This window comes from Silene latifolia, chromosome 11, assembly GCF_048544455.1.
Source record: "Silene latifolia isolate original U9 population chromosome 11, ASM4854445v1, whole genome shotgun sequence".
Classification (NCBI taxonomy): domain Eukaryota; kingdom Viridiplantae; phylum Streptophyta; class Magnoliopsida; order Caryophyllales; family Caryophyllaceae; genus Silene; species Silene latifolia.
The window spans coordinates 98,926,945-98,938,267 of NC_133536.1; the positions used below are offsets into that span (position 1 = coordinate 98,926,945).

At 41.2% G+C, this 11,323-nt stretch overlaps 1 non-coding gene across 1 annotated transcript; it reads left to right on the forward strand.

Annotated features, from left to right (window-relative positions):
• The first annotated feature begins 2,418 nt into the window (after positions 1-2,418).
• LOC141615814 (small nucleolar RNA R71) lies at positions 2,419-2,526 on the forward strand. The gene has a single exon (XR_012530210.1). It is a non-coding gene; the product is annotated as a small nucleolar RNA R71 (small nucleolar RNA).
• The last annotated feature ends 8,797 nt before the right edge of the window (positions 2,527-11,323 follow it).

Genomic DNA, 11,323 nt, shown 5'->3' on the forward strand with positions numbered 1-11,323 from the left:
TCTCAATTCAATTTCAATTTCATGGATGATAAAATAAATTACAAAATTTGGCTTATATAGCCTCCCTAAACCGACTAACCTACACGGTGTTTACCACCAGTTGACCCTTAATTAATACTAGTCCTGCCTAGGTTCTACAATAATCAACTAAAATTAAAATTTGGGGAAAGCAAAGCTTGACAATAGATGACAAGGTTTTAATGTCTTTCAATTGGAGCCTCGAACTCACTCCCTTCGTACCAAGGCTCGGCTGCTCACCCGTGTGCTGCTCCGTGCTCTCTTGATTTGCATGCTTGCCTTAAATAGTCAACCCATTAATTATTACTTATTATAATTATCCGGGATTATTTTGATTTAATTTTATTCGAAATTCCCGTAGGTTTTATTATAATTTCTACCCCCTCCCCCCTTTACGTATCACCATAAACTTCATTCGCTTTCTCCCCTATGTAGGGTGGATCATGAGTTGACAAAAGCAACTCTCCTTCCTTGTCATCATGGCCAATGAGGCCTTCATCCAAACTTGTTATGGGTGAGCTTTGCAAGCTCTCATTCTTGTTGTGAAAAATTTCATACTCTCCAAATAGAGCCATTTCAACATCATCAATATCTTTCTTCCAATTGGGTGGTGTATCATTGCCCTTTTCTTTGAAATTTCCATCATTCCTTTGTTCTTTGAACGGAGGTTCCATCTTCTTTTTGTCACCCTTCCGAGTATAGTGATCAACCATAAAGCATGGCTCAAACAAGTTGGGAGCTCTCATAGTCTTATCAAGGTTGAAGGTGATTGTTTCATCACCTACTTCAAGGGTGAGTTCTCCATGTTTCACATCGATCACCACTCCGGCGGCGTGTAGAAAAGGTCTTCCTAAAATTATTGGAATGTTAGAATCCTCCTCCATATCAACAATGACAAAGTCCACCGGTATGAAGAACTTTCCAACTCTCACTGGTACATCTTCCCATACGCCGAGTGGTTTCTTTGTTGAACGATCCACCATTAGTAAGGTTATGTTGGTGCACTTGAGCTCTCCTACTCCTAGTCTTTCACACACCGAATATTTCATGACACTCACACTTGCACCTAGATCACATAATGCCTTGTTGATTGTGGTATCACCAATGGTACATGGAATGGAGAAGCTTCCCGGATCTTTGAGCTTTGGAGGGGAATTCTCTTGTAGAATTGCACTACTTACCTTAGTAAAGGCAATGGTTTCCAATTTTCGGATAGACTTCTTCTTGGTAAGGATGTCTTTCATGTACTTTGCATAGGCCAGAACATGATGGATTAGTTCCGTGAATGGTATAGAAACCTCCAAGTTCTTCACAATTTCCATTAACTTTCCAAGTTGCTCATCAAACTTAGGTTTAGCTTGGCAACTTGGGAATGGGAGTCTAATCACAATAGGATCTTTCTCAACTTCTTTAGCCTTCTCTTCACTTCACTTCTTTGATGAGTCATTGGTAGTTGTCTCTACCACCTTAGGATTCCTCCATAGTGGTTTAATCACATCACTTTGCTTGCCATTCTCTTCAACAATTCCTTCTTCAGTTTGCATCTTTGGTCCCTCATATCTAGTACCGCTCCTCAAGTAGATAGCATTGATGGTCTCATGTCTTGTGCGAGGATTACCTTGAGGAGGTAATTGTCCCTTTTATCTTTGGGAACTAGAAGAGGCCAATAGAGACAATTGAGTCTCCAACAGTTTGGTGTGAGCAAGGATATTGTTGATGGTAGTTTCTTTGGCTTGACTATTCCTTTGCATTTGAGCAAAGAAATCTTGTTGGCTATTTTGCATTTGGAGGACCGCTTTTTTGAACATCAAAAGCTTGGTCATTGGGTTGATTGTAGTATGGTCTTTGAGTAGGATTTCTCATTGGAGGAGGTGTATATGTGGGTTGAGGGTTTTGGACATTTTGGCTCTTTTATGAAAGATTTGGGTGGAATTTGGTATTCTCATTGTAGTAGTTGGAATAAGGTGTACCATTTTTGTATGCTTGGAAAACATTCACTTGTTCCTCTACATTCATCTTGATCATGTCCCAAGGTTCCACAACTTTCATACACTCCATTTAGGATTGAGGATGATTCCATCATAGTATTGACATGTTGTTTGGGTGATTTGGAAGCTTCATCAAGCCTGCCATGGCTTTCTCCAACTTCAAGTTTATGGTATCGATATGAGCACTTAGTTGAGCACCCAATTGTGTGATGGAATCCACCTCATGCTTTCCTCCTCTAGTGACCTTTCGTGGTCTCGTATATTGGGAATTATGAACCGCTATCTCTTCGATTTTTGCCCATGTTTGGTTGTCATCAACCTCGGTGAACGTCCCATTGGAGCCCATATTAAGCACATTTCGTGAGTCTTCATATAAGCCATTCCAAAACTGTTGAACAAGGAGCCATTCACTAAGTACATGGTGTGGACAAGAGCGACAAGTGTCCTTAAATCTCTCCCATGCTTCATATAATGACTCCTCATCCCTTTGCTTGAACCCGGTGATTTGGGCTCTCAACATGTTAGTCTTCTCTGGAGGATAGAATTTCTTGTAAAAGGCAAGTGCTAACTTCTTCCATGAATCAATACCAAGGGTAGCCATATCTAGGCTCTTTAACCATTGCTTTGCAGTTCCGGTCAAGGAAAAAGGAAACAACACCCTTCGAATTTGATCTTGGGTTACTCCGGTTTGATAGATAGTATCACAATAGTCACAAAAAGTCTCCATATGTAGATGAGGATCTTCACTAGGCATCCCTCCAAATTGACTTCTCTCAACTAATTATATGAATGCGGATTTGGCAATGAAATTACTTGTTAAGTGAGGTGGTGCTGGAGTACCATTTGGTAGGTTCTTCTCAGTAGGTACGGAATGAGATGAGAATTTAGGCATTGTGGGTTGATTTTATGGTTGGTTTTGAATTGGGTTCTCCTCTCCTTCTATTGCAAAATGGTTGGTAAACTCAACACTTGTAATACTACGGTTTTCAATGTCTATGGTACTCTATCGAGTGGGCTTACTCTGTCGAGTAAGTAGTTTTTGACGCAAAACAGTAGGCTGCCTGTAGGGTACTCGATCGAGTAAGTTGGGGACTCGATCGAGTAAGGGGCACTCGATCGAGGTAGTGTGTTTTACAGGCTGAGTTTGACAGGTTTTGTTGATGATGCGAGATTAATATAAAAGGGTTTGTTATTATTTCTTAAACACGTTTCAACATCATAAACTTTTCAAGTGACGATTGGAAGTTACGTATCTTACTTTTCTCGCATCATTGGCAAATCCCTAAGCTACGTTCGTCGGATCATCTTGTTCTTTACATCGTTGGGATCGTCGTGTCGAGGGTAAGTTCCTTGTATAGTTTATGTTGGGTTTCGTCGAGTTTTTTAAAACCCTAATTGGGTATTGTTGGGGGCATTGGGTGATTTGTATTGTTGCGGTAGTAATTGTATGTAAGTATGTTATAGGAAGAGGATTCGTTGAGGAATTATTCTGATTTGCTGCTAGACTGTCTGTGGTGTTTGCTTTCCAGGTAGGGTATCCCTACTCAGTATTGGCTACATAACGTGTTGGTAATTGTTGTTGTGATTGTTGATTAATTATAATGTTGGATTGGTTTGGTGACTGTTGGTTATATATTGTTGATTGGTTGTGTAACTGTCTGTGATCTTCGGGGTGCATCCCTAGCTGAGTGGAGTCACTTGTAGGAGTGGCTTCACGCCCTTGATTTTCCCCTTGTGGTTCCCGTCACAAGGGGGATGTGCACATTAATGAACATGGGTTTATCGCTCGATGTAGATGAGCGGGGCTTAGGTGGGAACGGCTGCGGTCCTCCACTAGCGGCGAGGAGTACTTGTTGCGATGGGTACTCTGGCACGGCTACACACTTTAGTGCGTAGTCAGATGTGTGGAGTTGGAAATGGAGTTGTGGAGATTGGTTGAGCTGATTGAGCTATTTGTGTTACTATTTCTTTGTGGCTATTGTTTTTATGTAATCAGTACTAACCCCGTTAATTGTTTTAAAAACTGTGGTGATCCACTCGGGGATGGTGAGCAGTTGTTGAGCAGGTATGATGGCTTATGCGAGGGATAGCTAGGATGGAGTCACCACCGGTCTTAGAGTCTTCCGCTGTATTTGAATTAGTAGTTTTTGTCTTTTGGTTCTTGAGAATATTTGTATTTCCTTTTTAACAGTTTTGGAGTTGGTTGTATCACTTAAACTTTATTAATATTTAAGTATGTTTCGTTATTGTTTATTTGAGTATCATTGCCTCGGGAAACCGAGATGGTTGCGTTCTCATACCTTAAGTGGTCCTGATAAGGCGCTTGGAGTATGGGGATGTCACAAAGTGGTATCAGAGGTATGCTGAGGACATGGGGCTGAGCCAAGAGAACTTGGCGTTGAGATTTGAGAAGGGGTTGACACCTAAGATAATGGAGAAGTTACCGGTAGGAGCCCTTACTGATGTTAAGGAGGTGTATGAGCGTGCTAGGAGGGCTGAGAGGTTAGTTGAGATGGCCAAGGAGAGCCGTGAGAGAGCTTCTGAGAAGAGGAAGGCTGAGAGTGAGGGTGGTGGTCAGTCTAGTTACAAGAAGGGCGGCCATAACCAGGCGAGAGCGTACTCTGCAGGTTCGGGGTTTAGTGCTGGAGCTTCTTACGAGCGTGGTCGTGGTGGTGGTAGTAGCAGTTGGGGTATGACTTGTTTTAACTGTGGCAGTATGGGCCACAAGAGGCATGAGTGCACCAGCGCTATGAGTGGGGGTTACCAGAGACCGTCATAGGGGAGTTTCTCTCAGGGTCCATCTCAGAGTTATGCTAGTTGATGTGACCATTATTTGAGCATATTTAGTCCCCTAATTGAATCTATTTTGCATACTATTATAACATTCCATAGCCATTTTATCCGTCAAATGCTTTCTATTTTGCTTTGCTAGTACATTTCGTATGTTTATTAGGAAAGAAGATAATAAGGCGGAAATTCCCGTCTTTCGTGCATATTTGGAAGCTATTTGACGATGTTTGATGGACTAGTATGAAGAGGAAGCGAGAACTAAAGATCAATCCTACGAGAATAAAAAGAAAGTGAAGGAAAAGATTCTGAAGCAGAACCCGAGCGGATTTGCAGGCAAGACGCCCGTCCAGAATGACAATCCGAGCGTCCAAGCAACAAAGCCGCTCGGATTCCTCCACTACAATCCGAGCGGATTTGCCGAAAGACGCCCGTGCACCTCATCTAGAATCCGAGCGTCTTCCCTTCCTGGACGGACGGACCGCAACGTCTTCGGCCGAGATGCTCATCCCTCCAAATAGACTAGCATTTCCCTGCTTAAAACTCAAAAATGTAATTACTAATTTAGCCTTAGTTAACCTAATGAAGCTCTACTATATATACCCCATTTGTAAATAATCATGGGGGGGAGTTTTTGAAAGTTTTTAGATTAGGTTAAGCCTCTATATTAGAAATTCCTCTTAGATTCAATTAGGAGTAGATTAGAATAGATTGCTCTTTAATCTTTCCACAAATTACACATTAATCTCTCCTTAGTTATTGTTCAAGCTTGTTACTTTTGGGTAATTGAAGATTATTGGGTTATTATTGGCGGATTGACAACCCTTCATCAATCAATCAAGTCTATTCTATTACTCTTTGCTTTATTATTTGGATCATCTTAAGTTGGTATAATTCCTTTACTCTTTACTCTTTATTGTTCTTTTCTTCATTCCATTATCATGTTTATACTTGTTGTGATGATTGACACCATTAATGACATGTTTTCCATGATAATGAGTGAGTAGTTCTTTATCTAGGATTAGTGGGTAATTAGGGGAAACCGACATGGAATTGATTAATGCTTAATCTAATATGTTTTCATAATCAAATTGCTTGCTTGTTGTGATGTCAACTTTATGCACATGTTATGTTTGATGAAATGCTAAGCCTATGAATCCTTGCATTTTTACCATCTCTCATCTACTCAACTTGACTTGTAAGATATAAACCAACTCGAGTCTTGTTAGACCATGCATAGAAGTTGAATAGGAGGAAAGTAAGTCGACTTGTAGGTGTTGTACAATCTAATCGATTCGGCTCCGGGACCCTACCCTTCCTATGAACCGTAAGACATAAACCAACTCGGTTGCTCCACAACATTAATTGCTTGCAACTTTATAAACATGTTTGTATGATCAACACCATGAATCCCCTATGACCCCATGACATCCTAGTGCCTTTAGTCATTTGTTTACATCCTTCCTTCTATTGCTCGTTTTACTTTATTGCTTGCATTAGCCTAGAACACAGCTACAAACCCAAATCAATTGTGACACTAGCATAAATTGAGATAGATAGACTTAGAACCCAAAGCACACCGTCCCATGGATCGACCTCTACTTACCGCTAACTAGTTGTTTGTTGAGTATTATAAATGTGTTTGATTGAGAGCCCCAACGATACTCCCATCAAAATGGCGCCATTGCCGGGGATGGTGCTATGTGATTAAGTTCTTACTTGTTTGTCTATTTTGATTTTGCTTTCACCTTGAGGAACTTGTTCCTCAAGGATTGCTCTTACCGTTTTTGTGTAGTTTCCATGCTTGTAGTTGTTTCCTTGCCTTAGCTATGATGGCTCAAGACTTATCATATGGAGTATGTGGTGGATCTTTTGAGTATGACTATGGGTATGGGGAGTTTGAGGAGCAAGTCAACACAAGCCTACCTTATTATTCATACAATGAAAATCCTAACTACTACCCCAACTTTTCCCACCAAAATCACCACATCCAATATCCACAACAACCACCCACCCAATACCCACTTCATAATGAGTTTCAATTGCCACAATACAACCACTTTCACACCTACCCACAACAAGAAGATGAACCCATTCAAAATGTGATTCTCCAAATGATGGGAGATCAACAAAACTTCTTCAAACAAATGCTAGAAGAGAGCCAAAAGAGGGACAATGTTCTTCAAGGCATCGTTGCCCAAGGTGAGGAATTGGAGATTCAAATCACCCAATTGAAAGAATTCCAAGCAACCACTCCCCACCAATCCTTGGACATTGATCATGAATGTGAATTTGAAGTAGTAACTTTTGACATGAAAAATGAAGAATGGGAAGAGCCAATCTCCGTGAGCTCTTGTGAGTATGAAAGTGTTATGTTCGATAAGGAAGACATGAGGTTGAGTAAGCCAAGTACTCTTAGCCTTTGTGAGTATGAGGGTGTGTCCTTTGAAGTGAGTATTGATATGTTGGAGGAAGAAATAATGAAGAAGAATGAAGCCCCCATTTATGATTCGTATGAAGATAGCAACAATGATGATGAGCCTAAAGGATGGACTTGTAATATCACTTTGCTTGAGGAGCCTATCCTTAAGACATTTGAGATACCCTATCATGATGAAGAACGTCCTTCCCCTATTCCTCATAAAGACTACTTGACACCCATCATGGAGCCAATGATCGTTGAAGAGGATATGGTGGACCTTCTTCAAAAGGCCAAAGCATCGTACAAAAGCTACTTGGTGAAAAAGCTCAAAGAGAAACTTGCTCGTGAAGCTACTTGTGGAAATTTGGCACCCACAATGACAACTTCTAAGGAACTCGATCATCAATGCCATGAGAATTCTCCTTCTACTCTTGAAGGATTGACAAATTAAAATGCTATCATCATTACCAAAATCGAAGAAGAAGTTGGTGAGTGGAAGTCTACAGATGAAAATGAACCATACTTCATGTCTACTGTTGACAAGAATCATGGGCTTGTTTATTTGAAACATTAGGAAAGCTCTAGTGCCGAGGACAAAGCGAAAGAAAGAACATATGACAAGCTTCCTTGGCCAAATTTCATGTTCAAATGGAGCAACCCATACTTGTGTTTATTTGGAGCTTGTTCACAAGCTTTTGATCTCCTATTAAGAGCTTTGAGCTCTATGGACAAGAATTTCTACAATTTGAACTAGTTTGGTGGAGTCCTATCTTAAACCACCATTTGTAAGATATTTCTTAGATCCCTTACTTTGTATAATATTGTACATTTTGGCATTTGTATTTGATTTCTTCATGAGAGTAGTGAGAGAGAGTCTTCTTACATTTTTATTGAGCGAATTTCAGAAAAAGATAAGGAGGAATAACAAATCGGTGAAAGGGTATGACTGTGCAAGGAAAAGAAAGAAAAAGAAGAAAAGAAGCCAAAGACGGCCGTCCCGAGGCTTGGACGCCCGTCCAGGGCCCTCATCGCATTACTATTTAGCAGTGTCTTAGAATCCGAGCGGATTTAGCACAAAACGCCCGTCTTCCCCCTCAAGACGCTCGTATTCTCCACGGGACGCCCGTCTTGGAAGACACCTGAGATGAAGTTTTGAAACTGCCAGGAAATCCAAGCGGATTTTTTCGAAGCTGCTCGTCCCGAGTAAGACGCCCGTCCTAAAACAGAAGACGCTCGTCTTCTGCATGCTCCATATTTTGATGAGGTTCTATCTCAAAATCCGCGCGGATTTAGAGGAAGACGCTCGGCTTCTACAAGCTAAAGACGCCCGTCCCGCAACAAAGACGCTCGGATTGGGGTCTTTTTCTCGAACAATCCGGCCGGGTCCCACCCTTATCCGCTCGGCTTCCCCTCTTCTTCTATAAAATCACCCCCTTTCTCCCTCATTTCATCACCTTATCTAACCCTAAAACACTCATCTTCATCCTCAAAAACACTCCCCTCACACCAAAAGCCAACAAAAACCCCATTTTCCTCAACTTCAAGATGATGAACCTCAAGGGCAAGGCTAAGAAGTTTGTTGAATCCGCCGGAAGGAAACGCAAGGGACCATCCTCTTCAACCCCGTGAGAGGTAGTGCCACCAAGGAACTTCCGTCCCATCATAAGAGGAGGAATAGAGCAACTTGAGTACTTCCAAGAGGTGCTTTTCGAATCCGATGCCCACCGCAAGAACTTTGTCAAATTGCTAGGTAAGAACTATGAACCCACTTAATTCATAGATACTAAGGTGTTGGAAATCCTTGGGATAAGGTACCACACCGAGATGTTCTTTGATGGCTTAGGGATTGGAAAACTTTTCCATGTCCATGAGGAGACGTACCTTAGTCTCACCCTGGAATTTTTGAGTAGCCTTCGTATTGTCACGAATACTCGAACAAATGTGGGCATGGAGTTTAGGTTGTGCAACCTAGACCATAGACTTACACTTGATCAATTTGCCCTCATTTTCGGTCTTGAAGTGCCCACCACCTATACCGAAAAACCTGCTGATTTCGATGTGGAGCTAATTTGGAGGGCTATTTCCGGGAGGAATTTTACCGGTTTAAAGCAATGTTATACCTTCGCCATCCAACATCCGGTGATTCGGATCACCGGGCGCTTTGTGGCCGGTACCATCAATGGGAGGTACGAACAAGATAGGTGTACTCTTATTGATTTAACACTCAAGAAGGGCGTGTAGAATGGCTCACAAAAGGGTGCACCTCTATCATCCTTGAGGGTTGGAATATACCGGGCACCGACCCAAGATTGAGCCCATATTCGCCTCCACCAAGCTACCTCCTTGATATCCAAATCCTCGACAATCCCCCTCAAAGGGAAGAGCCGCCCCGCCAACAACAAGTACCTCATGGGGTACCGGCAAGGCCTACTCGCCCACCTTCCTATGTGCCTATCCCACCATACCCTACTCCTTATACCCAATTCCGACCGGAAATCCCCAATACCCCGGGCATTAATGATTTGATGAAACTCATGAATAGAGTGGACCTCGGGGTACATGAAGGGAGGGTCAACAACTACTTGGCCCTTTATCCCCAATACTATAACATGGCTCAACAAGGATATATTGACCCCAATGGTCCTAAGCCCTCTTGGGCCCAACCGCAACATTTGTTCCCTAATCAAGGGGACCATGCTTGGAATCTCGGTGGTGGAGGGTACTCGGGCCAAGGAGGAGGGCATGACCAAGGAGGGTTTGACCAAGGAGGGTACTGGGGCCAAGCAGAAGGGTATGACCAAGCCGGGAGTTCTCACCGGTATGGTTACCCCCAAGATGAGGAGGATGACGAGTGAAAGAGGCCTACCTCATCACCTCTATTTGTATGACACTCCTCTCTCCCTCTCTCTTTTGTATATACATTGCATTTAGTGTAGCTTTCGCATGTATTTGTATCATATTTCATTTGCATTAGCTAGTTCATATAGTATAAGTTGCATTGTAAAATATCTCACATGACTCATGTAGTTAGGTGCATATAGAATAGAATTCATGCATAGCCACTAATGACCAATCCTATTCTTTTCTACACTAGAAATAGTGTTTAAATCGGTTTGGGGAGGTTTGAACATAGGTGACTTAAGCATTAATCATGCATCATATACTATAGTTTAAGATTGCATTCATTTGTTATATATCTCATTTAGAATTGCATTTAGTTAGAGCATGCATTCATTCATACCATATCATTGCATTTGTACTTCAATTTCCATAAAATCAAAAATTCAAAAACATGTATTTCCTTTTTATTCCTACTCCTACATGTACATTGAGGACAATGTCCAAAATAAAGTGGGGGATGGGATTTTATATTCCAAAAATGATAAAAATTGAAAAAATTCGAAAAATCACAAAAATATGTCTTTTAATTTCATAAAAACAAAAATCCATAAAAATTTGAAAATTTTAAAAACCAAAAACATGTTCTTTAATTTAGTAGTGTAGAATTGTATATACTTGTGCTTTTGTTCTCTTCTCACATAGATACAACACTACATTTGAGGCATTTGCAAGGGAAAATGAAGACCGCTTGGTATGATCGCTCTAATCTCTATTTCCTTTTCATTTCTTTTTCATTATTCATATGAGGAGGATGGGCTTACATATCAAGGAGGATGTGGTGTGTTTTGTTGTTGCGGTTTGTGTATCTATGTGTTGTTAGGAGTTGCATTTAGTTTATATGACATACTAGTTGGTAGAATCATATGCATTAGGATGTATAAATGTTAGTTGCATCATGGCATGTAGTTTGCATGGTTAGAAAAATTTTGTGAAACCATCTACTTAGGAAGCTTGACAAGTGTATATAGGCCCTAGTAGATGCTTTTTCTTCTTAAGACTTTACTTGTTAGAATACTTGTAAAACACCCTAAGATGTGTCATGCTAGTATCCTTTGACCCATGGATTAAGGCCTAGTCAAGAGTACCTTGTGGTGTGATAACTGATTGGCTACCGTTTATTCCAAGGTGACCCTTGAAACCATGCAACCATCATTCATCCATGTTCTACCATACATTTTGTCATCAAAGAGAATGGGCACAAAAATTG